This window comes from Pinus tabuliformis, chromosome Q (assembly GCF_031772625.1).
Source record: "Pinus tabuliformis cultivar Carrire ecotype Pingquan chromosome Q, CPIR1, whole genome shotgun sequence".
NCBI lineage: Eukaryota > Viridiplantae > Streptophyta > Pinopsida > Pinales > Pinaceae > Pinus > Pinus tabuliformis.
The window spans coordinates 1,151,274,355-1,151,280,369 of record NC_142296.1 but is presented as its reverse complement, the minus strand read 5'-3'; positions in this window follow the sequence as shown (position 1 = coordinate 1,151,280,369).

The window sequence follows — 6,015 nt, the reverse complement described above, 5'->3', positions numbered from 1 at the left end:
TTTTTTGGACATAGGGATATCTGTACGGCCTGATGTTTGGAGGAACACTTCCTGGAATCAGATGAATAGCATGATCATGATCACGCATAGGTGGGAGACCTTTGGGAGTCTCAAATACCTTGGAATGATTGTCCAGGACTTTTTGGAGATCTGGAGAAATAGATGATTCCGATGTGGAAACATCTAGCGAACATAATTGTGCAATTACACCTCTTTGCTCCTTTTTTAGAAGCTTTGTCATACCATTAGAGCTGATTATCTTTCCTGGTTTCCCTGCAATACCCCTTAATTCAACTTCCTTTCCTTCCGTAGAAAATTTGATGAAAAGTTCTTGAAAATTAAAAGCTATTGTACCCAAGGATTGTAGCCATTGGACTCCTAGTACAACATCAGCACCTCCCATTGGAATGGAAAGCATTGGGCTAGTCAATACATATTCTCCCATGGATAGCTTGATATTATGGCACTTTCCAGAGCAATTTATTGTTCCTCCATTTGCAATCATCACTTGACACTCTGGTGCTGGATATAGGAAGCAATTCAATTCTTTTGCTACCCTACAATGAATAAAATTGTGGGTGCTTCCTGAATCAATCAACACTATTACCTTTTTCTTCTTGATTTGTCCTTCTATCTTGATGGTTTGAGGAGTGGTAATTCCCGCCAATGCATTACAAGATATGGTCGGATTTATTTGTTCTTCATCTAGGCTTTGTTCCTGGAGTATATCCTCTTCTTTTGACCTTTCTTGCTCCTTTCTTCTTCCTCTTCACAATCTATGTAGAATAATTTCTTCTCAGCACACTTATGACCTTTAGTGTATTTGCTATCACAACTGTAACAAAGCCCTTTTGCTCTTTTTTCTTCCAATTGTTGTGGTGTCAACCTTATAGGTTGTGGAAGACTAGGGGCAACAACACTTCCATCTTTATAGTTGTGAGTGGTATGCTTCCTGGTTGCCATAATTTTGCTTTCCATTTTTCTTGCTAACCTGAATGCCTTCTCTAATGAATCAGGTTCCCAAAGGCGAACATCATGTTGGATATTATCCTTTAAAGACCCTATGAACACATCAATCCTATGCTCCTCTGGAATATCTTTTACCCTTATGTTCAATTTTTGGAACTCCTCAATGTGCTCCATTACTGAACCCTTTTGTTTGAGACTTATCAATTGGCTAAAAAAGTGTTGCTTTTTGTATCTTCATAATGTGCTATCAATTCTTCCGTAAAAATTGCCCAAGTGATAAATTTGTTACGAAAGCAAAGCCATTGATACCATACAAACTGATTTGGTTCCAAATATACAGTTTTCATACGTACCTTTTGTGTGTTTTGCACATTATTGAGATCGAAGAACTGCTCCATCTGTAATATCCATGTGGCGGGATCCTTGCCATCAAACTTCCTCATATCGATTTTTGGAATATGGTGGGTCTTCGATCCAACATTAGCATGTATGGAATCATGATTAACATTACTTTTGTTCACATCATGAGTTTCCTTTACAACCTTTTCACCATTAGTAAGTATTTCTTGTAGAAAATTTGTCAAATCTGTCTTCAAATCTGCCATGTCTGTCTTCAAATCTGCCATGTCTCTCTTCAAATCTGTCTTCGAATCATCCATCTTATCTTCCATGCCCTTTATCTTAGATTCCACGCCATTTATCTTAGATTCCACGCCACTTATCTTCGCTTCTGTTAGCTTTTGTGAGCGTGACATTTGTTGCACTTGTTCTTGTAATTTTGATATATCATGTAGCATTTCTTCCTCTTCTTCATGAGTCATGCTCGAGCTTTTAGGTTCCTTACTAGGTGTTTGCATTTTCTTTCCTCGGGGCATCAGTTACCGATAATAATTCTTTACTATGCCCTTTGAATTCCGTTAAACCAAGCTTACACAAAAAATTAAAAGAAAAACTACACACCTTTTTTCACTTTATAGAAGCTTGATATTGAATTTGATGTATCTCTGTAATTTCGGATCGTCCAATTCTGAAATTGCGACCTCCAGTAGCCTTCTGCATCCTCTTTCCAATGCCATAAGTCTGACCCAAATTGGATTCTCCAATGAAGAGTTATGTGAAATCTCCCACAACAACTTGCTTTTAGAACAGTCCGTCCTCTTTCTGTACCTTCTTACAAAATTTCAATCCGATCCCCAGAGAAAAAGTTATGAAGATTTTCCCCAGGTCACCTGTTTTGAATGTAATTGAGGAGTCTGCAAAAAGACCAACTTCCTCAGATCATATCTCCGCAAATATCGCACGAAAAGCTCTTAAATTCAGACCCAAGGTTCAGCGCGATTTCTTCTAAAATGGGTTTTTTTTCAACTTCTGAAACGTCGCAGAAAAAAGGTTATAGCGAAAATTCCACGATGACCTGTTTGGAGCAGCGAAACCCTAGAATCCAAAGCTTTGATACCAAATGTTATGAAACTAGCTCAAGAAAAGATAGATCAACGCCTTAGAATTCAGCCTCTTCGAGGGGGAAACCTCCTTTACATTACATAATGAACAATTCTTTTATGATACAAATGAAAAAACCTCTTTTCTATATATAGGAGTCTAAGGAGTCACAATATAATCTAGCCGACCTAACAATAATAATATAAAACCACAAAAATAACAAAAGAGGGATTCTATGCGGCACAGAAATAACAACATGGGGGTAATAGGGGCACAACAATATAAATAAGGGGTATAACTACAATAGTAATGGGGTAATCACTAGTATTATAGGGACACAACATCAATGATAAAACGACATCAGAGAATCAGTTTCAACTCTCTCTTTTGTCAGTTAAATTTTGACTCTCTCCTTTAATTCTCTCATACTCTTGCACACTTGGATAATTCTTGGTGCATTCTAGCAATCACTTGGATTAAAGAAAGAAAGAAAATGAAAGAAAGGAAGTGCAAGGAGATAGTTGGATTTGTTGGATAGGTAAATCCCCTCTGCGGACAGAGGCGATCCCACTAGCCTAAAACAGAACTAGCCACAATCAAACCACGATGCCACGCAAGTTCCTAGTTATGCATCAAAGGTGAATTAAGAAGACCAACCTGGAATCCAACGCTATGGTTGAAGCAGAGTTGATATTCCCGCTCCCTCGCTCCAGCAGATCATAAACGGACACCTGCACATGCAAAGGAAGAGACAGATACCAACATAAAATCTACCAAGGCACAACTATATTTCAGTCAGAAAGGAAATAAATCAACACATCACCATAATAGACAATGAGATTGGAACTATAATAGCAGTTGCTCATTAATTAATAATAAACAGGAAAAGTTACAACCAAGGTTCTGACGTTGAACCTCTCCTGGCTGGGCGAGCAACTATATGTGTCTTGCAATGTATCTCCTCTCCGGCAGCATAACCTCTCTAGCATTCATTATCACTCATGATAATCACAACCAGCATTCCTCCAAGAACTCAAGAACTCAACATCTAGCACTAGCTTGTCTAATGCATGAGGACAAATATTTATAGATGGAGAAGGTAAAAAGATTCGATGAACCAGGACACCCATTGTGGATTGGCATTATCTCGGAAAAGCTACTGTGGATAGTTGTCAAGGATAGATGATGACTCTCGACCCCTATCCACTGGATTTTTCCCTCAAAAGGCTTTGTGATCTGAAGGGAATAAATCATACGGGCGTGCTTTTGGCAAAAATCATTACTAAACTGGGCTGGCGCGGGTGTTGTTCTGTGACAGAGCGCCAGTGGTCGCGCCCTCTTTTGAGGATCTTAGTTATTGGCGCGGGTAAGACACTGTGGACCTGCGCCAATGGAAAAAGAGCACTTTTCAGGGATAATTTGCAGAAGGTGTCTTCAGGGAACATGAGGTACATACTCAGGGGAACATAATGCAAGTGTTTTTGGGTTATGTCACTGCTCACAGGTCCCGGAATGCGTCCTCCAATGTATGGAAATGGGGCGATAGGGACGGTGATCAATGGTGGCAAATTATTGTGTAACAGATGCCCCCTAAAGCATGAAGTCCGAGAGGTAGAGAGAGGGGTGAAATGCTTTACAAGAACACATATAGAGAGCTGCCGCCGAGGATCTGTGTTAAGAGACATGACTAATAGTTCAATTACATGATGTACGTGGTATGGTCGCAGCCATCCATAAGAGAGTACATAAATAATCTAGATCCATAGTATGGACGCAGCCATCTAGTTAGGATCAATGAATTGACTCAGGTATGGTCGCAGCCATCTAGTGAATGAGTCAAGTATCAAGAATCACGCCTGGATTACAACAGACACAATCCAGGGTCTTGCGCTCCATCTCGACCCGAACAAGAGTACAAGTTCAAGCATGTGAATATATGAGCTGAAGTCGAACATGCATGAACTTCGTCTGATTACCAGTCAATAGTGGAAACTGTTAACAGACGCGAGAGGTACCACCAATAATGACAATGGACCTCAAGGTACTATAGGTACAATCTACGGCGTGTGAATTAATGATCTGAAGTCGAACACCCGTAGAATCATTCGATCAGAGGCCAATGATGAAAACCTCACGTCGAACACGAAGAACCTGCCATTGAGGCATGCAGGCTCCAAGGCACCGGAAAGGAGTCTCTAGATCAACTTCCTGGATAATGAGTTGAAGTCGACAGGAAGTGACCTTGATCGAAGGTGGGCCATAATGCTTCCCACATCATCGACACGAGACAGAGAGATAATGTTGTGAATCAAGATTGTACGAACTATCAGAGGGAGGTTGTTTCTTTGCAGAGGTCAACTTCTCTTGAACATATCGGCAGCACATTAATGGAATCGACAGTATTTGACATCAATGTATCAAAGGTCATGATGACGAGGCAATGAGTGGATGAGAGGTTAAAAAAAGTCCCCAAGTCCATGGAAGCAAGTGAAAGATATGAGATGAGATATCCCCACCCTGGACACGAAAGCAGAAAAGTGCCATGTTCAAGAGTGACATACTGCCGACACGGTAATAATTATGGCTCAAAAATTTTCTTTTCCCCCCCCGCCATTTCTGGCGAGTATCCCAGTTATTTTTAACAAGCTTGATGGGGATAGCATATGCTTGTGGTGTGACAAAATCCGATGTCATCAAGTTTTAACGAGTCTGACAAAGGAAGAACTCGGCGTCTTTTCATGTTTAGAGAGTTTGAAAAGACAGCAGAAAAGGAAACTCCAGGAATGTCCTTTTTCGTAAAGTTGTGTCTCTCGGGCCCGAAAAAGTATAAAATAATACCCGAAAGAACCGCCCGATCATTACGATCGAGGAGTACTTTTCATAATTAGTGATTTCGACCTGAAAAAGTAAAAAAGCGGTCAAAACCACGTCGTTTCATAACCATTAACGAGTTTGAAACGACAAAAACCCGGTAATCTTTTTATGTTTTAACGGTCGACAAAAAGAACTTAAAACGACCGCCCCTTTTTAACATTTAACGAGTCAAGAGGAGCGACTCGGCAATCTTTTCCTCTTTAAATGGTCAGAAAAGAGCTGAAAGCGGACCTTAAAGAAACCTTTTCTCATGTTTTACCGAGCTCGAAAAAGTCAAAAAAGGAGCTCGTTATGTTGCTCGAGTGGCACTAAACCCTGTCAACATTCAAAAACAGCGTAAAACCCTACTTTGACATAAAATATTCTACAAAAACGTTATTTTAATGTATTTTCAAGCCAAAAGAAGTTATAAATAGTGAAATGGTAAAAAATAAAATTACTTTTCACTTTTTACCTTGTGAGTTTACCGTTGGAGGGTTTTGGGTGCAAATTTCAACTGCTGATTGCAACCAATCCAGGAGACCATTCGAGCCGTCGTTATAAACAGGTAAGAGGCCTCATCTTTAGCTCCATTTCTATTCCATTTATTTAGTTTTCCTTCCACAGAACGATCCTCTGCAAGGGGGATTGCAAAAATTAGGGTTGCGCCCATTAGCGCGAGTTTCCTTCACGGGTCCGCGCCAATGGGCAATTTTCTCTAAAGGAGACGCGCCAATCGCGCGAACTAAATTT